Genomic DNA, 24,648 nt, shown 5'->3' with positions numbered 1-24,648 from the left:
CAGAGTAAGTGTCTGTGCTAGGACCAACATCTCTAAGATCTGTAATGGCACATTCAAAGGTTCATGGAGTAGAAATGTTTTGCATAACTTGCAATGCACCGGTTCGATCTCTTTCCTAAAATAGTGTTCCTCCACCATTAAGTACCTCCAGCTATCTGCAGTTTTATTCATCCCAAATAGTTTTTTGTAGTGGGGATTGATTTTGAACCTAATTATGTCACCGCTGCTTTACTGTAATACAATAAAAAAACACATGACTAAAAATAAAAATATTTTAAAGAAAAGAACTAACTAAAATTAATGAATTGACAAATATTATGACAGGACAAAGTAAAGAGTTAAGGGGATAAAGGAGGGCAAAAAAGGATGGGAAAAAATGAGCAGTTTGCTCAAAACCTTCTTCTATTTTACAGACAACCTGCTCAGTAGTGAGAAGAAAAAGCAATGAGGAAAAGTAAAGGAGTTGTTTTTTTGGGTGTGGTGAATAACCGTGGCTATGCTCACCAACCAATCAGATGGGGAGGATTGTATTTTCATCAATAGGAACGTGGGCCACCGGAAACCGTGCTTACGGCATTAGCCAATAGAAATCAGGATGTATAGATGCAGCTATGAGTCATATGTCACCACGTTAACGCAGCACGCAAAATGAATGGCCACTTGAGTATGCGTGGGTACGTCATTGTGCCTGAGCATAGCTGTGTTATGCACCACATCATTCAATTTGCTGACCTTGTACACGCAGCTATGTGTCATGCGTAGGTGCATAAGCACAGCACGCAATCCATTAGGCCAATGGCGTATGTGCGGGTACGTCATTGCACCTGATCATAGCCATGTTAACGTGCCACAACATCTGATTGGTTTTTCTGGTTGACGCTGCTTTATAGTGCGCACAATCCAATCGGTGAGCTTGGAAGGCGCAAATGCGTGTAGTCACGTTAACGTACCGTGCAGTCTGAATTGCCATTCTCGTTGATGTGGCTATGAGTCATGTGTAGGTGCATAAGCGCTATGCACAACCAAGTTGGTCGATGGCATAGCTACAGCTAAAATAGACTTGCACAGATTTGCTTTTTCGCATAGACTCGGCTATTCATCGGCCTCTAATTTTTTTCTCATTGCTTTTTGTCTCTTGGACGGTAAACTTGCGTGTGAGCATCCAGGAACCTTTAAAGAGCAGTACCCACATTTTTCCATTTCTTTCTTACCATCCCTTGTTCCTATATCTTTGTCCTGTCATTTTCAGTTTGTGTTTTCTTTATTTTAGCTTGTTATATTTTTTTAAAAATCTTTTTTCATTTTAAGTGGCAGAGTCCTTTTTGTATTTTTGTAATGGTTTTGTTTTTTCTTCCCGGTCCCACACTTAAGTATGCCTGGGACCAGCAGTGAGGAAGAGGTGGTGTTGTATAAGGAGCAATAAATTAAAGAAGAGATTGGGGAAGTTCAATGTGTTTTCTTTGGGAAGGTGTTGCGGAGGGGACCTTCAAATAAACCATCACAGTTTGTGTACCTCCACTTTGATTCAGAACCTTGCCCATGTCCGTTGCAATGACTTGGAGGAATTCTACAGGAAGGCTAATTTTCATGATAAATTGAGAGTTTATAGTCCACAATCTGCATGCCGGTATCTGCTAGCTAAAAGCACTGTCTTGCACTTCTGTTGCTTCCTCTTTTCCATCCACAACCACCCAACCTCATCCAATCCTGCCTGCACCAAATCTGGATTGTGGTGGTAGATGCAACCCTAGATGGTTGGGACAGGCCATTTCAGAACACTAGGCCAACTGCTGCCAATAGGAATATATACATTTTTTTTACCCCCTTTAAAAAAAAACAAACTCAGAAAACAAAAATAATTCAAGGAAAAATGAATGTTCACTTTTTTACACATGTGTGAATCCTAATGGTCTTCCCTTTTCAGTTCTACCCTCCTCCTTGCCTCTCCACCCAATGGCCCTTTTCACAGCCAGGTTTTCAGTTATAAAATTAGACAACAAAAACACAGACTGTATAAATGGATCAATAACCCTTATGTGATCCATTTATGCAATATGTGTCAAAACATCTTTTAAAAATGTTTTTTTCACAGCCACAGTTAGGATGAGCACCCTGCTGTGTAGCCGCGGCTATAAGTGGAATGTTAAAAAAAAATTGTATTTTCTTTCTCCAGAAACATTAAAGTTGCTTTTTAAAACATTCTATAGCACCCGAAACCACAAAATGAGCTGGCCCCCTCCCCATGATGTGCACTTCCCTTCTTGTTCAAGCACAGTATGTTTTTCTGTGACATAGTTTAAATATGCTTATTCTCTGTGCTTGTAGCTGCAGGTACATTTCTTTTAGGAAGCCACAGCTACACATTCAGTGGTTTAATACATGTGGCTACCGACAATCGAATGTGACTCTTGTGCATTTTTCTGGGTGGTGCAGTGTGAAAACCCTGAAGGTGTCTCACCCGCTAGTACCCAGGGATCTGTCATCCAGGTGGCCAGGACACGGTGGTGGACCAGTGTGCGAGGATCACCTGGATGGGAAGTCTTTGGGGAGTGGAAGTGGGACACCGGAGGGTGAGACGCAGTATCCCCTTTCCTGTGACACTTTTTCCCCATCATACCAGGCAGGATACTTGGAAGTTCACCCCCCCCCCCATCTTTTCCGACACAAACACCTTCACAGGGACAGTTAATCGTGAGCAACAACAGACTAACACCAGAGCCGTATACCTAACATGTTCCAACACTTTAGTCAGACAAGATCATGCAAATACTAATCATTACACCCACCTGACTCCCATCAAACTTCCCAAAATGTATAAAAGGTGGAGCAAGAAAGCACACTCTGAGCAAGGAAAAGCACACAAGGAAGCAGCAGTTCCACAGTGGTGATTTAACATGAGGAGAAAGGCAACGAGACCGGAGAGGATTGCAATGAGGGACTTACCCTTGACCTCGAAACCGTTATTTTCAAGGGCCTTGGAATGTAAGAAGCCTGAGACAAGGAAATGAAGCTGAGCAGACCTATGTTGTGCAGCACAGGTATCCAGAGTGCTCCTATGTTGATAAGCCAGGCCAGGAGGAGTGATTGTCACTGTGATACTGTCTTTGGCTCCTGCAAGAAAGCTGCACCAGTAAAAACAGCACAGCCCATGAGTCGGAGAAACCAATACAAAATCACCCGATATTTGAACCAAGGTTTACAAGCAGCGACATTGTATACAGAATTCCACAAAGAACTGTGTTTGAAGCGCATGTGTTAAGAGGTACGAACAAGTGGAAACTAAAGGAGTGAATGAACCGTTGAAAGCTAAAGCAGATACCGTTTACAGAGTGGTCTGGCAGCAATGGGATGCTAAATTGAAGGTCTGTGCTGAGTATCTCAATGAAGGGGAACGGCGTGGTTCTAAAATAACTTTGAACAAAGTGGTCCTGCAGCGGGTTGAACTAGAACCTGTGCACAATCAAAAGTCTTCGATACGTATAAAAGAAAATCCTCAATTGGTCCAAACCCGACTGAGGCAGACTAGCAGAATGTGAAGCGGGATCTGAGCCTGGATGAGGGGGATCCTGGGTGAACGGTGAGTCACCCGAGATGGAACAGTTTTGGAAATAATGCAAGGAAAGGGATCTGAGCCTGGCTGAAGGGGATCCAGGGAGAAACATCCAAGATTGTTGAGTTACAAGAAGAAAGGAACTTTCTATGTTTTTGTTTTGTATATCAGGCCATCCGAAACAAGAGACTTTGATGAAACAAGAGACTTGAGTATGGAAGGCCCTGATTCTGGAACTGCTATTATATCCTCATACTGCAGACACTATAGTGTGCGCTTAGCTCAGAGTGAACCACCTTACCCCGTGCTGAAAACACGGGGGAAGGGAGGCCATCGGCCGAAGTATCCTCATTATCATTTTGTGAACACTTCCTTCTTTTAATGAACTGCACCCCACACTATTTGTAACTAGTAGTAAGGATAGGCAATCATTTTATTTTTTTTGTATAGCTCCTTTTATTTGACAAGACTCCACTACAACTGCATTCTTTATCATTTGATGGTCGTAGCTTGCTCCCATCTTAGATTTAGGTTCAGATAGGCGTTTATCACCCCTCTTTGAAAGTTCAATAAACACGTTTGAACTCTGGCCATTTGTGTCTGTCTTACTTTGATATCAGGCCTTCCTTACAGTAGCCACGGATATAATGAATGTCTTTGGGTCCCGTGAGCCTATTCCATAGCCGCGTTCATGAAAAAAATGTTTTAAAAAAACATGAAGCATTGGCTTAGTACATTTTTTCTGATTGTATAATATTACATTAGTTGGAGTTTTTGAAGTGAGAGGTTCATGTTCAAATTGTGGAGAAATATTTTTGCCCGGAAGCACAGGATTTTTTCTATCTGGGAAAATTAATTAGACATCTAAGGAAAGAGCAGAGCAAGATTTTGCAAGATTTTTGAATTGTAATAGAGGAGCAGAGTATTTGTCTGAAAGAAAGGATACTTTTGGGTTAAATATTGGCACAAACACAAAGGCTCTTTTAAGAGCCACCATATTATTTATGAGATATTATTAAAAATGTACACGTTCTCTGATGTCTGTTTTTCTATAGGCAAAGCTATACCCACACCTATAGCTGTGGGTAAAGTGACATTTTAACCAAATTAACTTATTTGTTTTTGAATGTTGGAAGTAGAAATTTCACATATCATTATTTGTATGCCTTCTCACCTCTAGCCTTATGTTATTTAAAATTTTAAGCCTCGGCACATATATGGTTTCTGTCATGTAAAAAATGTCTGTACAGCTGCAGCACTACAGAGGGAGTCCTTTATTCTCTCGGCTAAAGTCCAGCCAATGAAATGTTGCACCGCCTCCAGGGCTGCTATATCTGCGGGTATCAGCAAGCCAATAGGGCATTGTGCCTTTAGGTGTGTCTATGTAGCCGCGGTTATACTATATATTTCAAGTTTGTGGAAGCATTATGAGGGTTGGCACACGCCTGTGAGGTTGATTTTGATCCAAATATGTAATATTGTTATAGGAGTTACCAACAAGAAATCTAGTTCAAGGAATGAGATTAACTCGAATTTTTAAAGAACTATTGGAGCAAAAGATTGGGTGAAGAATTAGTCAAGCACTTAAGTAAGATGATGGCCAATGCTCATTGTACGCATGAAACAATTTATGCATGTGAATTATAGATATAGGGAGGTTTTCGGTGGTTATTGATTTGAGAATCAGATACTTTTATTTTTGTTTTCTCAATGGGTGGTGGACACACCAATGCACAGTGGGTGACTTTTTGTCAGCTAATATATTAGAGAAGGTGTACACAACACAATCACATTGTGATATCATATGTATGTAAATTGCTCATAAAATGTTTGTATTTATTTTAAGTGTTGAGTGGTCATTTATCCACTTCTACAAGATTGTAATAATCTGGTTAAATATAACTTTCCATTGAAGTATTGAGGGATATGCACAATGGATACACCAAACAATTCTTCATAACCTATTGTCTAGTGTCAGGCTTTTTAGGGGACTTTGAACCTGTTTGTATTCCTTGCAGCAGGTATCCCATAACATATATATACAATACAATATATGCACTGATGAATATCAATCCCCTGTTCTCCTGTCTGGTGGTTAATTTTGGTACTTTGCTTAGTAAAGTCCTGTTTTTTGCCATTGATTTTTTTCAAGAATTATGGCTTCCTTTTAAATACTTTTACCATTCTGATTTCAGAAAATTCATGGTGGAGATGAGCAGTCATTAGTTGATGTGAATATCTGTGCATCTTTTCGATAAATTGAAGGTGAGTAACAGTAAATATTTACATATTTGATGCATTGTGATGTGTATATTAAGTACGTTCATCTTTTGAGTTAGTAAAAGTAATATTCATCATCAACATAACTTCAATCAGCCACCAGGCCATCAAAGTTCATCCTATCACAATACCACAAAACCAAGATACAATACAACATATCAACAAACAAAAAAGTCAGAGTGTGGACGTTAGAACCAGACTCAAAGACTCCGCCCAATTCAGGGTTTCCCCCACCCCAAAGGCCCTGCTGTATTGTCCCCCACTACCTCATGTCCTAGGGGTGTGAGGTTTGAACCAGTAAGGGTGGTGTTCCTTGGCAATATACTGGATATGCCATCAAGACCAGGGCAGGGGTGTGCACTGATCGAAATCACGCTCTCGGACCTCCTGTCAACGCCCCCTGTATCTTCCCAGGACTCCTTTGGTCACTCGCCAGTCCCAGAAGGCCAGTTCAATAGTGTCTTGAGGATTCACTCCCTTGTTTGGAACTCTACGACATCCCACCATGGCTTCCTTGCCGACAAAGGGGCAGCACCTAGTGGTCTGCAGCCAATGAAGGTGTAGGAGGGAATACCTTGGTTCTAATTTGTCCGTTGCTAGTTTGGATACCCCATGAAGATAAAAGGTGGCACTTCTAGGCCCTCCTTTGTCTTAGGGCTTGAAGCCACACCTTCAGCACTGTGTGCCTTGCGTTCTAGATTCCCCTGAACCACAACGATTAGTGTCCACTGGGCTTGGAGAGTGATACATGTTAGGGAGAATTCTCTGTTTAGGCTGAATTTCCTAACCTAGTGAGTCCCCCAGCAGCTTTGCTGGATTTCTGGAGTTTGTTTTTTTCCATCCTGCCAAGAGTGAGACTCTTTTCTCCCACTCTTGCACATGAATGTCGTTAATTCCTTTGAATGTCAATGTGTTCTATGGGCTATGGGGTCTTTTACTCCATATGGTCTCATGTGTTTTGCTATGTGTGTTACACCGCACCCTCTGTGCCGTAACACTGGGGTGTCCTAGCGGATCCCCACCATAGAGTCCATACCCTGGGACTGACTACTGTCTCCCAGGGCATGTAAAGTCACCATTGGCTTTACTAGACCTAAATTCACTGTCGCGTCCCCCCTCGTCGAGTTTTGGCTGGTGGCAGTGGAAACTACTTGTTATATTCGACCCCGAATATAATTCTATGGGATTCTTCCGATTGTTGGGGGCTAATACTTTTTCCCATTAGTCTCTAACATACAGCTGGTTTATTTGTCTTAAATAAATCTACCGGTTGGTATTTTCTGCCAGAACTCGGTTTTTAAAATGGCGTCTGTGTTCGCCTCTGTAACTCCGAACCAAAGGTTGAGCCTTTTGTTCCACTTTTGGCGGGCTTCTGCAAAGTGGTGCCATTCTGTTTGGGTACCACAGGGGGTGTGGGAGGGGGTTTAGGCACCCTGGAATGAGTTGCCTTGCCAACTCAAGTCGCACTCTGGTGTGATTGGCCCAAGTGGTGAGCCACCCCGCTCACCACTTAGCGTGTTCTGATTGACAGCTAGGCTGAATGAATGGGAGTTTTCTGCATAAAAGCAGGGCTTTTGGGACTGGATCTTCAGAAGTCACCACAGGACCTAAGAATCCGACAAGGGTAAAGCTGAACCGACCTGCAACGACGACACCTCCGGTGGAGCCCTGCTGAACCGTCTCACCACTTCCCAACGACAGAGGAGATCTCCCGGCTGGAGAGTCTTCTTCCCCTGACTGGTGGGAACAACCAGTCCCTTTGCTTTTTCTTCGCTTCCAGGGTGTAGTGGTCGAATTGCCCGTGCTGAGCACCCCAGTAACCGGATAGCCACTAGCCCGTACCGCGACCAAAAGGTGGTGCCTTGTGACGGAGTACTCCGCGGCTGGTCTCTTCCCTGGAGGTGCAACAATCTTCAACTTTCCTTCGACGACGAGATCATCTCATCTCTTGGCAAAGCCCCGACTTGCATCCACCATCAGGAACAACTGCCCCCGCCGGAGCTGTCTCTGCTCTTACAAGGTACTATGTCCACCTGGCTTCCCTTGTGACGGTTAGCGTGGGGTGTCTTAAATCCCTACCTTTTCCTTGGGTCGCATCCAGACCTTCTTAACTTTTTTTGTTCTAAACTGGTCCAACCTTTCTGTGACAATTCGCTACAAAGACTCGAAGTGCATTTCCACTGTGATACTTTTTGGGACATATTGCCTGGCCTCTGAACTTTGTGATCCACAGTAGACCCTGCCTTACTTGCCTTGCATTTGCTTCGTAAAAGTGTTGGTACCGAGTTGGTTGCATACCCTGCCTTTTCTCTCCCGTTCTAACGAATATTAGAGTGCTATCTAGGTTAAAGCATTCACCTCTGTCTGCAAATAAGTGGTGCCGTTGAACCTAGACTTGTCGAAATATTGTTAGGGGATTGATATACTTATAGTAATTGTAAGTGAAGTTGTTTGCTGTGTTAGTGCCAGTGTGTTCTTCATAGATGTGTTCTTAAAATAAATAATTATATATCTTTACACCCAAGCTCTGTTCCGTGTCTGCTTGTTCTACTGTGTAAATTCCCCTATTTTGTATACTCCACATACTCCCTAACTTTTCTTGAGAGGAGTCTGACTGCTCAGCCACAGCTACCCAGTGAATCTGTGTGGTACAGACGGCTACCAAGTGGGTTTACTGCCAAACACCTGTAGGCCTAAATCTTTTGCATTGGTCCCAGAGGGAACTGCACAGGTTTCTGCTTAACACTGGTGTACAGCGGTGGGATTTGTATCGAGTATACAGTTTAGAGTGCTTTTCAACACTTTAGGATAACTAACCACAGAGCTTAGCACTAAAAAGCTACTTTCAAAAAACATGTCTACTATGGAAGTTTACAGTCAAGAGTCCTTGTCAGGTGAAAATACTGAGAGTTTGAGAGCTCTCTGTAGACAAGAGAATCTTTCTGTAAGAGGCAAGAAGTTAGAACTAATAGAGAGATTGCTGGTGAACCAAAGTCTGGGTACTGGTTCAGAGGAACCAACTTCTCCAGCAAACGTAGAAAACAGTGATGGTATTGATCTGAATCAAAGTCTTGATAATGAGTCAGAAGAGGAAAGTGAACCTAATGAAGTTAGCCACTCTGAGCCTCTGTCTGCCTTACCTACTGTACCTGAGGGGCCCATACCAGGTCCCACATGTAACCCTGCTTATTTTGAACTTGAAAAAATGAAGCTCGAATTAGAGTACAAACGTTTTTTAACCCAATCTGAAAGAAACCAAGAGCTAGAGTTCAGACAGATGAATGCCCAGGCTGAGCAGAAGCAAGCTGAGTTAAGGCTCAGAGAAATAGAACTTAATCATGAGTTAGAGATAAAAAGTTGTCTGTGGAAAATGCTTCTCTCTCCTCTGGTTCCTCTAGAAGTTCCAGTCCCAAAAGACCCCGGATGCCTAAGGAATTAGTGGGTATGTATGAACTTAGATTGGATGTGTTGGATTGGTTAAAACTGTTTGAATATAATCATGGGCTCCAGGACATCACAGGGAATGAGTTACTTCCCTGGTTGTTCTCTAGGCTTCCCCCTGTTGCGACTGATGTGGTAATGGAGTTGGGGGAGGTGGATAAGAAGGATTACGAAAGTGTGAAACTAACTTTGTTAGCTAGGTTCAGGAAGACCCCTTCCCAGTATCTTAAGAGGTTTAGAACCCTCAAAAAGCATGATGGTACCCCTTGGGCTACCTGGGTGAGTGAAGGTTGAAAAACTTAGAGGGATGGATTAGGGGTTACAAGGTGAACACTTATGAGGGTATGAAGAATCTTTTTATGTTGGAGTCTATTTATGATGCCTGTTCTCCTGAGCTCAGACAGCACTTCGCTGATTCGAAGGAGTTGGATTCCAGGGAGCTAGCTAAGGCTGCTTACTTGTGGGTTGCCAACAGGGCTACTCATAAGGATTCTGGGGCAACTCAGAAAAAGGATGAGGGAAGACAGCCTAAAAAAGACACAAAAGAGAATTCTAATAACTCAAATTCCAAAGAGGGCCCCAAACAAAACCATAACGGTAAGCCACAAGGAAAACCTCAGCAGAATAGTGTACCTTCTGGTGCCAAACCGGAGGGAGGCCAGAACAAGCCACCATTCCAGAAAGCATTCGGTATATGCTTTGTTTGTGGCTCGACTGACCATGTGAAAGGAGATCCCAGATGCAAGGGTAAACCTTCAGGGGTCCAGCTTGTCTCCTTAGCTTTCGCTCCAGAGGAGGAAGTCCAAATGGCAAGTGGAAACTTTCTACTACTGGCTGATGAACCCACTGGAGTCTCAGCCAGTGTTTCTTTAGTATCTCTGGGTTTGTGGGAACAACAGAATTTAGATGTCTATAATTCTATCCCAGATAATACTAAAGAGTATTATAAGGACAGTGTCCAGGTGAATGGTCAGGAGACTCCTGCCATTAGGGACACTGGGGCCAGCATAACTGTGGTGGATACATCTTTTTTTCAGGCTGAGGATGTTGGTAAGGCACCCAAACGCCTCACCAAGTTATCTGGAGGGCCTGTGCAGATGCTTCCCCAATTACCAGTTCTCATCCAGTGTAACGACATGACTGTGAAGATACCTGTCAGCATGCAGAGTGAGGTACCAGGACGTGTTTTGTTGGGTAACGATTTAAAAACTCTCGGAGTTGTGTCTCATACCCCCTGACCTCCTAGTAAACGATTACAGGAGCTAACCAGACCTGCAAGGGAGAGAACCATGAGAGGTACTCCCCAGGAGATGATGAAGAAAGATATCACTCCTGCTCCACTGGAATTGTCAGCTGCTGTTTCAAAGAAATCAGAAGCAAAAGGGAAACCTAAAACTTCTATACCGAAACCAGCAGCCCGCATTTCAGTGCAGCCAACAAGGACTTCCCCTCGGTTGTCCAAAGTTACACCCGTAACTCCCCCTCCAGCTGAGGCTGAGAGGGTGGTACAACCCTGTGTGGTAGAATTAGACTCTGAAGAAGAGCTAATGGAAGGCCAGGAACTCATTGGAGATCTGGAACCTGTTGACCATCCTGAGCTGCAGTCATTACTGGCAGAAGGTGGACCCAACAGGGCAGACTTCAGTAAGGGACAGAGGGAATGTCCAACTCTGGAAGGTCTTCGCCACCAGGCAGAAGCTCAGGCTGAAGGGCAAGAGCCTGGGAAATACAGGTTGCACTGGGAAGATGGCCTCTTCTACAGTGAACCGACCGAGTCTGCATCTGGAGACTACAAACGACTTGTAGTACCCCAAGAGAACAGACCACAGTTCTTGCAGTTAGCCCACGAGATTCCTTTGATTGGTCACTTGAGTTTCAAGAAGACTAAGGAAAGGCTCTCTCTCTACTTTTATTGGTCGAAGATGGGGGCCGAAGTAGAAAAACACTGCAGAAGCTGCCACACCTGCCAGACCTCTGGTAAGGTGGGCTCCAAGAATGTGGCACCTTTAGTGCCTCTCCCCGTTGTGGGAGTCCCATTTGAGAGAGTAGGGATTGACATTGTTGGTCCCCTTGATCCTCCAACTTCCTCAGGCGACAGGTTTATACTTGATGTAGTATACCATGCTACTAGGTATCCTGAGGCAATTCCTATGAGGACTGTTACAACTCCGGCTGTGGCTAAGGCCCTCCTTGGTATTTTTACCAGGGTCGGGTTTCCTAAGGAAGTAATCTCTGACAGGGGGTCAAACTTTATGTCCCACTACATGAAAGCCATGTGGAAAACCTGTGGAGTTACTTACAAGTTCTCGACAGCTTACCACCCACAAACCAATGGGTTGGTAGAAAGGTCCAACCGAACCATGAAGATCATGATAGGTGCTTTAGAAGAACCCCTTAAACGAAAGTGGGACCTTCTACTGCCATGCCTTCTCTTTGCTTATAGAGAAGTCCCTCAGGAGGGAGTAGGTTATTCTCCCTTTGAGCTTCTCTATGGTCATCCCGTCAGAGGTCCATTGGCCCTGATTAAGGAGGGGTTGGAGAGTGCTCCTTCCCCCAAGCTAGTCAGAGTGACTGACTACGTGATAGGTCTCCGGAGGAGAATGTTGCACATGATGTCAGAAGCAAGTGATAACTTGAAAGCTGGACAAGCATTGGTCAAAGACTGGCATGATCAAAAGGCTAACATGGTTGAGTTCACTCAAGACCAGCTAGTTCTCGTTATGATCCCAACAAGGCAGAGGGCCTTGCAAGACAAATGGATGGGACCCTTCAGAGTTGTGGGTAAACTCGGAGAGGTCAACTATCTGGTGGACTTGGGCAATCCCAAGGAGGCTCCAACAGTCTTCCACACCAACCGACTCAAAGCGTATGTCTCAAGACCCGATGTAGGAGCGTTGCTTCTAGCATCATCAGAGGAAGAAGAAGAGAGTGAAGCTCTTCCTGATCTCCTCAGAGGCTTACCTATAGACACAAAAATTGAAGGAGTAAATCTCTCTTCAAATCTGACACCTGAGCAACAAGAAGAGTGCAAATCTATGTTGAATCAGTTTGCCTCTTTGTTCTCACTTTCACCTGGCTTGACCCCTTGGGGCCAGCATGACATACTCACTGGTGACTGTCTGCCAGTCAAAAGCAGAGGATACCGAATGTCAGAAAACGTACGAACCCACATCAAAGGTGAGGTCTGCAAGATGCTTGATCTCGGGGTAATAGAGCCCTCTACTAGTCCATGGTCTAGCCCAGTTGTGTTAGTACCAAAGGCAGGATCTAAAGAACTTAGATTCTGCATGGATTATAGAGCTCTTAATGCAGTTACCAAGACTGATGCCCACCCTTTGCCAAGAACAGATGAGTTGGTGGATAAACTTGGTTCCGCCAAGTTCCTCAGCACATTTGACTTGACGTCAGGCTATTGGCAAATAGCCCTGACGGACCATGCCAAGGAGAAAACTGCATTTTCTACCCCCGTTGGCTTATACCAGTTTAAGGTAATGCCTTTTGGATTGAAAAATTCACCTGCTACATTTCAACAGATGGTAAACCAGGTTCTGAATGGGATGGAGGACTTCTGCATGGCATACTTGCATGACATAGCAGTGTTCAGCAATTCCTGGGAAGAACATGTAACCCACCTATGAGATGTTTTACAGGCTCTTGGATGAGCCAATCTGACCATAAAGGCGAGTAAATGCCAAATTGGACAGAGTAAGGTAGTCTATCTTGGACATGAGGTAGGAGGTGGAGAAATAAGGCCTTTGCTCAGTAAGATTGAAGCTGTGCACAATTGGACAACACCTACTACTCAGACCCACGTCAGAGCCTTCTTAGGTCTCACTGGGTATTACAGGAATTTCATTGAGAACTATGGGACCATAGCTTCTCCTCTGAATGTCATCTCCTCTCCCAAATTTCCTAAAAAGGTTAGATGGAACAAGGAGGTCAATCAGGCTTTTGAAAACCTGAAAAAGCCTCTTTGCCAAGCCCCAGTACTCAGAGCTCCTGATTACCACCAAACTTTCATTGTGCAGACAGATGCTTCAAATGTAGGAATAGGTGCAGTACTCAGTCAAATGGATGGGAAAGGTAGGGAGCACCCCGTTTGCTTCATCAGCCGCAAGCTGAAGGATCCTGAAACAAGGTGGGCAACAATCGAAAGAGAGTGCTTTGCTATCGTGTGGGCTCTGAAGAAGTTTAAGCCATACTTGTATGGTTCTACTTTTGTCATTCAGACTGACCACCAACCCTTGAGATGGTTAATGCAAATGAAAGGGGAAAACCCAAAACTACGAGGTGGTCGATCTGCCTGCAAGGGTTTGATTTCACCATTGAGCACAGGTCAGGGTGTCACCACCAAAAAGCTGATGGTCTCTCTAGGATGTATATCATCGACTAGAGGTATGAGATTCATCCAGGAGTGGATTAAATCCTCCTGTCCCTTAGTCTGGTGGGGCGAGTGTTAGGGAGAATTCTCTGTTTAGGCTGAATTTCCTAACCTAGTGAGTCCCCCAGCAGCTTTGCTGGATTTCTGGAGTTTGTTTTTTTCCATCCTGCCAAGAGTGAGACTCTTTTCTCCCACTCTTGGACATGAATGTGGTTAATTCCTTTGAATGTCAATGTGTTCTATGGGATATTGGGTCTTTGACTCCATAGGATCTCATGTGTTTTGCTATGTGTGTTACACCGCACCCTCCATGCCGTAACACTGGGGTGTCCTAGAGGATCCCCACCATAGACTCCATACCCTGGGACTGACTACTGTCTCCCAGGGCATGTAAAGTCACCATTGGCTTTACTAGACCTAAATTTACTAACAGAACTAGTACAAACCATCCTATTGTGGACGTACTGGTAGGGGTAATTCGATTACCCCTGGGTCTGTTGTTCGAGGGGGCACTGTCGCGTCCCCCCTCGTCGAGTTTTGGCTGGTGGCAGTGTAAACTACTTGTTATATTCGACCCTGAATATAATTCTATGGGATTCTTCCCATTGTTGGGGGCTAATACTTTTTCCCGTTAGACTCTAACATACCGCCGGTTTATTTGTCTTAAATAAATCTACCGGTTGGTATTTTCTGCCAGAACTCGGTTTTTAAAATGGCGTCTGTGTTCGCCTCTGTAACTCCGAACCAAAGGTTGAGCCCTTTGTTCCACTTTTGGCAGGCTTCTACACAGAAGCCCTCCAAAGTGGTGCCATTCTGTCTGGGTACCACAGGGGGTGTGGGAGGGGGTTTAGGCACCCTGGACTGAGTTGCCTTGCCAAATCAAGTCGCACTTTGGTGTGATTGGCCCAAGTGGTGAGCCACCCCGCTCACCACTTAGCGTGTTCTGATTGACAGGTAGGCTGAATGAATGGGGGTTTTCTGCATAAAAGCAGGGCTTTTGGGACTGGATCTTCAGAAGTCTCCACAGGACCTAAGAATCCGACGAGGGTAAAGCTGAGCCGACCTGCAACGACGACACCTCCGGTGGAGCCCTGCTGAACCGTCTCACCACTTCCCAACGACAGAGGAGATCTCCCGGCTGGAGAGTCTTTTTCCCCTGACTGGTGGGAACAACCAGTCCCTTTGCTTTTTCTTCGCTTCCAGGGCGTAGTGGTTGAATTGCCCGTGCTGAGAACCCCGGCAACCGGATAGCCACTAGCCCGTACCGCGACCAAAAGGTGGTGCCTTGTGACGGAGCACTCCGCGGCTGGTCTCTTCCCTGGTGGTGCAACGATCTTCATCTTTCCTTCGATGACGAGATCATCTCATCTCTTGGCAAAGCCCCGACTTGCATCCACCACCAGGAACAACTGCCCCCACCGGAGCTGTCTCTGCTCTTACAAGGTACTGTGTCAACCTGGCTTCCCTTGTGACGGTTAGCATGGGGTGTCTTAAATCCCTACCTTTTCCTCGGGTCGCATCCAGACCTTCTTAACTTTTTTTGTTCTAAACTGGTCCAACCTTTCTGTGACAATTCGCTACAAAGACTCGAAGTGCATTTCCACTGTGATACTTTTTGGGACATATTGCCTTGCCTCTCTCCGAGTGGGCCTGGCCTCTGAACTTTGTGATCCACAGTAGACCCTGCCTTACTTGCCTTGCATTTGCTTCGTAAAGGTGTTGGTACCGAGTTGGTTGCATACCCTGCCTTTTCTCTCCCGTTCTAACGAATATTAGAGTGCTATCTAGGTTAAAGCATTCACCTCTGTCTGCAAATAAATGGCGCTGTTGAACCTCGACTTGTCGAAATATTGTTAGGGGATTGATATACTTATAGTAATTGTAAGTGAAGTTGTTTACCGTGTTAGTGCCAGTGTGTTCTTCGTAGATGTGTTCTTCACATAAATAATTATATATCTTTACACCAAGCTCTGTTCCGTGTCTGCTTGTTCTACTGTGTACATTGCCCTATTTTGTATACTCCACATACTGCCTAACTTTTCTTGAGAGGAGTCTGACTGCTCAGCCACAGCTACCCAGTGAATCTCTGTGGTACAGACGGCTACCAAGTGGGTTTACTGCCAAACCCCTGTAGGCCTAAATCCTTTGCAGTGGTCCCAGAGGGAACTGCACAGGTTTCTGCTTAACAATCCACCAGGGGAATGAGCTTAGTCCTGGATTTGAGCACCCCTTTAGTATCTCTGGTCATAGCATTGTTTCCACGGGAGCTGTTGAAAATGGCAGGGCATTGGATCCCAGGTGCCTGGGAGAGATGGACCGCATTCACTTCAATGTTCGTTAGGCCCATGGGAACCTGGACAATAAAGTATTCTGGGGCTGGGTTTTTGGACCCTTTAGAGGCGATTGAGGCAGTGCAGGGCTTCCCCTTCCCCTGCAATCTCTCTCCTCCTTTCCTCTGGGATTCCATCAGGGCTGAAATAATTTCCCTTTTAACAGCCAACTTCCCAAGCACTTGATTGCACTTGCACTCCCCATGTGTGCAATCATCCCGGATTGGTGGCCCAACCAGTAGCCAAGCAGTATCCCTCCACCTCCTCCATGACTATCCCAGCACCAAGGTTAGCTACGTATTGTGGGCGCTTGGGGGCCTGAGCAGAGTTAGACAGTCAAAGGAGCTACCCCCGGAGCTCGTAGGGCACACACACTTGCTCCAGGCACTTCGAGTCGAGCCGGAAGGGGGTTTGTTGCAGCGGATGTTAATCACTCTTGCCACTTCAGACAGGGTTGGTGGGGAATGGTTTTCTGGGGGTACAACAGTGGCTAGTACAGTGGTGGGGTGAAGGCTAAGGATAGCAGGAGTAGGATTTAGTAGCATCCAACTACTAATGGGGGCGGCCAGGATGACAACCTCCTTAACTGTAATACCCTGCTTCATCAACCCATCACAAAATGGAACATGTGGTGGATACACTAGGGCGCGACTGGGGGGCTTGTAAGGCCGGATGGTATCCTCTGCGATTGATGGGGAAATGACAGTCCCTCCATCCTTTCCAAGGACCTTATCAAGTGACACCACGCTGCAATTGAGGTACCCTCCCAAGGAAGATGTGGTCCCAATAGTACCTGGGGCTTCTTGGTTACTGACTGAGATGCATGTGTCAAACAGCCCATACAGATTGCAATGCCTTGCTCCCTGGTAACAGTCAACTGGTGGTGGTGTTGGTAGTATAAGGGCCCCTTCAAAAGCATCACTGCCAACACCCAAAGTTGTATGAATCCCTTCCATGAAGAGATGAGTCTTCCTCGCAGGATCAACCGGCTTGTGTGGGGGTGGCTTCATTGACCCAATTGCCACTCCCAAGGCAGAGACAGGGCGGCTTGGTATGCCTTTAGACACTCCTTGTTGCAATTTCCTTCTTAGGGCCAGGATTTCGCTCTGGGCCTTGTGCACAGGGTGGTTTTCTGCGTCCTGGGAAACGAGCTGAGTGCAGAAGAGGAGCAGAGGGAAGGGAGAGGTGGGTGATGGAGACTCCATGGGTGAGTATTGCCTTACCAGAGTATTGTCCCGACACTCAGGACAGTCCAGGTGGCCCAACCAGTAGCCAAGCAGTATCCCTCCACCTCCTCCTCCCACAACAGGTTCCCAGCTCAGGGCCCAACTTACTTCACTTTCTTCTTTGCAGCTTTTCCACTTACAGGAGATCCCCTCAGGAGCTCGCCCCACATTAGCCCTGTGCCTCCACCTACAGGTGCGAACACTTGTGGCGCCAAGCACTGCACACTTGCCCCGCTGCAGACTTCACCGATGTGGGAACAGGTGCCGGTGGATACGTCCAAGGGGGTGTGTCCTGGAGAGCAGGAAGCAGCAGGAAGGACCCCTGGGCCGCCAAACAAATGTTTGATTTTTAATAGAGGGTTTTCTGCTCAACTTGTGTGTTTTAAGGAAAGTAATTTAGCAGCACTCCATGTTGTGTTATAATTATCTGTGACAGAAAATGTATTACATTTATAACTTCTTTCGCATTGTTTTGCTGAGCCTTTTCATTGATAATATGCTGTGTTTAGCAAGTTATTTTTTCTATCTTACTGACATTTCTATAAATATACGGCTACTTTTGAATATCCTAAAAGTGTGTGCCAAGATTTGCACAAGAGTCGAAAACAGTTTCTAGTAGTTTTTGAGTAGGAAAAAAAAATAATGATGTACATTGAGGTGTATGCTCTAGAAATACTGAGGGCCCGATTCAAACGTACATCCAAAAACACGGATGAACACTTTCTTCAGAAGCACCCTACTCTGATGAAGTGCTTATGTGGCAGTCTTGCATCAAAGCCGCGACTTTAGCATGAGCCTGAATTACTGCTTGACAACAGCCTTAGCAACCATGTAAAATGCTGGGATGGCACTACGAGGAGATTCTGCTCTCAAGAGCAGGGCTTTCGCACTGCAATAAGTGAAGTTAAAATATGACACAAGCGACGTGCCATTAAAGGCTGCCTCACACTTTTTCCTTTGTTATAATGGCATTTCTGAGACTGCAGCATGGCTTTTCTAGTTTAATGAAAGCTTAAGGAAACTTTCCTAAACTTAAACTAGAAAAATGGCAGTCTTTTAGAACATGCTCGCAGTGCCACTGGAGCACGTGTTTCTATGTAGATGGAATATTTATGCAGCTTTTGCTGCTGGGATCACATTTCCACTTTAGTATTTCCACCCACCCCAGACTGGTGGTGCTGGAAACTGGAGGGTAAAATGTCAGCTTTCAACACTATCCTTTGCACAAGCTCTTAATCGAGCCCCGGGTGTACTCATTGCCATCAAAATCTATAAATGCTCAGAGTGCAGTAGAAATGTGTTTTTTCTCAGATGGGTTTTATGCCCAAGATTGGTGTTTGAAAGAGAGTGTTTGAGTGACTATATTTGTAAATATCTAATCAAAGGAGCCCTGTGTACATTTACAAATGTGGAGAAGTGTTTTCCAGTAAAGGATTTTCTTCTTTACATTTTGCAAATATAATTTTGCCTTTGACCCAAAGTTTACATTTGTGGTTCAGTTCTTTGGTTTTCACACTGTACAGTAGGTCACGGCTGCAATCTTAATCTCAATAGTATGTTCTTCTAACATATTGATCCATGAAGAGTTAGGATTGAGATTGTTGAGTAAAGGGCAACACAGTATACAAGGATCATTATAGGGATTCCTGGTGTTGAGAGGTGTAAGCTTTCTTTGTGGTTTAGGCTAAATAAATGTCCACTGACATTGCTGGCCCTACCAAAATGTTTGGGAAACACTTGAAACAATCCTTGCTCTGATATCACCCTCATCAATGATATGTTTTGGGCAGCAGAGCTTGTTGTAAAACTCGAGACTTCAGCATCTAGCCAAAGGTTAGGTCTGTATTTCAAGCTGAAATACTTACCTGCCACTGAAACTCATCTGGAGACAATGTGGTGAGCTGGGAAGCACATACTTTCTATCCCATTTCGTTTTGGAATCCTCCCACTCACTATTATAACCAGACATTTCGATTGGGCTTTGTCCTGATTAGTGTATTTGCCCGCTTGTCAAGGCACAAGAAAAAACTGCTGATGTCTACTATTGTGTGACCAATATCATTCAATAGGAATGGAGAGCGGATACCATAACTACAGAAAGCCTTCATTCCAGCATGCTCCACCTCATGCCCGATGGTGGCCTTTGTGGTGGCTAGCTATATTCATAAAGCTTGGAAAGGGCGTGTCTCTCTACACGTCTTGGTCCCTCATATCAGCTAGGTTAGGTTTTAAAAATACTGAATTGGGAGGACTTTGTATTACATTTAATCTTCTTCCTTGTTTTTTAAATCTTTTAATATTTCACAGCAATAGCTTTTTATCTTATTTCTTAGGATGAGCATTGGTGGACAATTTGAAGACATGATTTTATACTGAGAGATTGTGTATAATTACTTTTGTAAATTGAAGAAGTAACTTGACTTGAGTGTGCTTATCTCACATGCTGTCAGAGAGGGTGCAACTTTCTACTTCCAACTCTGCTCATATTCACAAAGAATTGTCACAGCCCCAAAGAACTGAAGGATGCTGATGTGCAAAGGTTCCTGCAGGGGTGTTGCTAGTTCTGGAAAAGATCCGGGGCTACGCTAATGGCTGGACTGTCGGGCGTCGGGGCTAGCTAGCCTTTTGGTTTTAGCCCCTGAGATTCTATCCTGGGCTATAACCAAAAGACCCGACCCGAGGCTGTAGCCCTCTAAGCACCCCCCAGCAACGCCTCTGGGTTCCTGGATGGCTAGAGAACAATAATAATGTAAGAGATCCTTACCTGAGAGGTCCTGGCTTCCTTTCCTGCCAGCCTTCTGCCTTCTTTCCAAGAGGTAGAGCCTGAGGCTTCACCACAGCCACCAGTCTCGTACCCGATTGCATTGCACATTTCATGATTTAAGTGTGTGCCTCCGACCAAGGGTAGATTGGGACCATGCAAGTTTGAATGCCTGGCATCCCTGGCTCAGCCCTAATACTTCAGAGGTGATGCATTGACTGACATTACATTGGGTAATGTTAACAGTGGAAATTACAGCATGCATAAGCTAGAGGAATCTGCAATGAGACCCTAAACCAGACTGGACCCACGTTGCCCATCCGAAGCAGTCAAAAACAGGTGTGATTGTGAGGACGCTTCATGACGGTGATTAATGCTCATTAAATTCTGGGGCGCTCACAACAAACTCAGTTGCCATTCCATTCTTTAATGCCACAAAAGATGCAGCAAAGCTGGATGCTGATCATTGAAAATTGGACAGAAAGACGGCCGTGTTCAAAAGGGCTCACGTGGGAGGCATAGTGGCATTGAATGCAATGTATTCTATAGGGACTGGCAGAAAGGCAGCATGCAGGTACGACAGGAAGTGAAGTAGCAGAAAAAGCTACCAGACATTAGAGCAGGTGTGCTTCCGGGACAGATATAGGAGGGGGCAGGTGATGAGGTGAAGGATAGGTTTATTTCACATTGTATGTAGGTAGGGAATGGGGTGTCTGTCCAGGAGGTATCCCTCACCTCGGAACACATAAGAACTGACACGGGGCAGCTAAAATCCACTTCCTGCTTTATACAACTATTTTCCTTGTCCTGTTCAGAGGAGGAATTAATCAAGAAAGAATAGAAATAGCTTTTCATATTTTTTAAAATCGCACAATTATTTGTTTCCATAAACAACCGTTTGATAAAATAAATATCCATTTTATCAGACGTGTTTTTTTCTGTAACAGTGACGGGCTTATTATCGGTGAGCGCTTAATTACTCAAGGTTTATGTGCGCGGTAATGGAGAGATTTCTGTGTAATGAAGGTTTTATGTGCCAGTGCCATGCCAAAGTGATTTTGGGTTATATAGCCCTTGCACGATAACTCAAATCGGAATATTGATTCAACGCGCCCTGTCTTGGCACTTAACACATATGAAGTGTTTCAACAATAGGTGAACCTCAGCCTTTTGCTCGATGAGCTGCCATTTCAAATACGTGCTTCATCTGCACTGCCCACAATATAGACAGTGCGCAGGTTAAAATAAAGCACGCCAGCGTGCCTGCATATGGCGCGCGCCCAATGGAAGACTACTTGCCACAAAAGCATAATGCACGGTTTCAGTCACCTTTTAAATTGTCTAATAAAGTACAAGGTTATGGATTTGCCAATCCAATAACGGGTTTGACAGATTCGTGTTTCTCTGATATGTGAGCAAAGATTTTTATGGCTCTCTAAAGCTGAGGACAGTTTTATGATGCAGGACTAAGCCTACTATAAAAGCCAAGGAACAAATCTGGGCGCATACTGTGTTTAAAGAAATCATAAAAGATACACTTTCAATCACGTGTTTTTTTTAGAAAACAATTGAATGTTCTGCCATATTTCTCGCATAAAGCAAAGCAAGTGAAACTAAACAGCACGTGTTGCCATAAAACACTCGCTGTACAGAGCAGTGATGGGGGCAGCTTTGGAGCTGGGAGGGGGAGGGCGAGGGATTGCGATAGGGGACCTCCATTATAAATTATTCTAGGTCAGTGGTGGCTAGTGATTTTTTCATTGGTGGTGCATTGAAAGTTCCCCTTAATTACCACAAAGAGCGAAGACAGGAAACCTGAACACACATGGGTGGTGGGATTGTGAAGGGCAGTTTCTCCCAAGAAGGTTTTTCAATGATAGATTGAAATAATGCATTTTAAATAAGGCGTTTTAAGGAAAAAAGGTAAAGCATGATGCCATTTTAAATCAATTGTGTGGGGTAACACTTCAAATAATCCAGGAGATGGTGCCAGGTCACTAACAGTGCACGGGCATATTTCCAATATGGCATGCTGCTTCTGCCCACATTTCTGCTAATGTTACACATTGCCACTGTAACACACTTTGATGATGGTGCCCACAATGTATGCCAACACAGCCTTTATAAATCAGAGGATCAAGATTCCTGTGTCTACATTATATGCCAGCATTGTCATGCAAAACACTTTTTCATGCTGCTGTACCCACATTGTGGGGACTCTTGTGAATCCTATTTAGATAGAATTGTGAAGATTAACCACAAGTCACACTTAGATAGAATTGTGAAGTTTAGCCATGCATCACTTTTAGATAGAATTATGAAGATTACCCATGCATCACACTTAAATAGAATTGTGAAGTTTAGCCATAAGTCACTTTTAGATAGAATTGTGAAAACTAGCCATGCATCATACTTAGCTAGCATTGTGAAGATTAGCGATGCATCACTTTTAGATAGAATTGTGAAGATTAGCCATGCGTCACACTAAGAGTGAATTGGCAAGATTAACCATGAATCACACTTAGATATAATTGTGAACTTTAGCCTTGCATCACACTTCAAGTGAATTGGGAAGATTAGCCACACGTCACATTTATATATATTGCAAAATTAACCATAGGTATCACCAGGGGTGTTGCTAGGTCTGGAAAGGATTGTGCATATTTGCAAAAGAACTTAGTCAATAGCCAATGTACTAACCACCCCACTCCTACTTCCTCAAAAACAACTCCCAGGCAACATACATGCTCACTGGGCTAGCCAACCTATACCCTAACACACACCCAACACAAGTAACACACACTCACAACAAACAAACCCGGACACTGGATCTTACCCGTAAGGACACAACAAGCTAGTGCATGCAAACTACCATCTTCAAGGCCAACACACAAAGACATCAGTTTCTCCTGGTTTTGGACCAATTCTAATACTCTACGCTCACTTGCCAACCCTGTCCTTTTTCTTGGGTGGTAGCGTCCATGCTATAAATCAACGTAACATACCATTACATAACAAGATGTTGTTCACAAAAGATGCCCGAAAGCAAGCCAGTTTAAAGTGCATTCATGATGTCTGTGGTACCAGACACACACACACACACACACACACATATACACACTCATTCGAACTCACCGACATACAGTTACACATCAGTCACACCATGTTTGCACATACAAATAAACCATTTTTAAATGTACTTACCTTATCCATGGGCGATGATACCAGCGTCCTCTCACCCTCCCATGCAAATGGAAGGCTGCACTGATGCAATTGACCAATGCCATGTCCCTTGGTTGGCCATTTTCACTCTCCAAGCAATTTGCCTGAGCCAGCAGGTGCACTGGCACCATTAGGGCCCTCCATCAGATGCAGTAGAACAAAAATAATGACAGACATTAGAGTTATCTCCCACTCATCAGGCTCACACTCTAGACTGGTGTGCATGGCAATGCTGGTGAACCGTTAGGCCCTTTTAAATGAAGTAGCACATCGTTAAATGGGTGGGGATACAGAATAACTCTTACACCAATAATAAGACCGACTCAGGAAGTTGGCAAAAGTAAACTGTTTTATTCTCAATTGTCTAAAACAGGGACTACAACGAACATCAAAGAACATCTCACAGCATAATCTCAACGCATCACATATAAAATAACACTTTTATAGTAAAAGCTCATCAAAGTTGACGTCATACTACGTGGCAAACTAAGAAATCTTATTTAGGATTGTGGTTGGTCTACAGGGAACATCTAAGTATACTTTCTGTAGGGGATTGGATTGTGATTGGGTCTCTATAGTCAGGTGGATAACTTATGCCTGCCCCTTGTGCAAGTCATCCTCAATATTTGTTAGATAGACAACACACCATTGGCTCTCAAACTATAGGGCTCTTCAATACATGGCCCGCTATAATTGGTTGCCATGCTTGTACCCTTCTGGAACATTTCACCCGATAGCAGCATGCAAGCTGTTAGTCCAGGTGCTGGTGGGTGGAGTTGACCATGCTTTCCCACCCAATTAGCCCATCATCTATGATCACTAATGCCTTCTGCCATTTGAATTGTCTTTTAACTTGGCCTTGCAAAGTATCACTGCTCCTGAGAATAGAAGGGATTGCGAGCACGTTCATATCTTCAGGTCTCGGTGCTGCTTGCCTATGTTCTATTTCCATCTACCCCATGTGGCAAGAGACCGCGTTTTAGCTCCTTCTTCTCATTAAATGATATTAAATGAATAAAACTTGGCACTCACAGTGTCTTTCTGTTGCACCTTGACAAGAGCTTGCTTTGCTTCTCACAGTCTTTGTATCTCCTTGAATAGATAACCAGTTCTTGGCTGTCCCAACCCTTCACACTGGGCCAGACACCCTTCTTGATCCATCATTGATTTTCAGCTGTTTTCTCTGCTGCGCTTCACTTTCATCCATCCTCTTTCACGAGTCCTGGCTTACTAAAGTTGTGACATCGAATATCCAGATTTTATACATGTACATATATAATGGTGGCACCGCCTGCAGTCTATTCACTACGTATAGCCAGCCTTCATGATTACTTAGTCTACTTCCGTTGCAGCATCTGTACAGTTATAAAATGACTTATATTTTATTCAGCACTCTTCGCATGTGGAAACTTCATGTTGTACATGAAAGGTTACTCCATTCTTAATTTCGTCATCAG

Source organism: Ambystoma mexicanum, chromosome 4p (genome assembly GCF_040938575.1).
Source record: "Ambystoma mexicanum isolate Mex_15411 chromosome 4p, UKY_AmexF1_1, whole genome shotgun sequence".
Classification (NCBI taxonomy): domain Eukaryota; kingdom Metazoa; phylum Chordata; class Amphibia; order Caudata; family Ambystomatidae; genus Ambystoma; species Ambystoma mexicanum.
The sequence above is the reverse complement of the archived record's forward strand: the minus strand, read 5'-3'. Positions refer to the sequence as shown.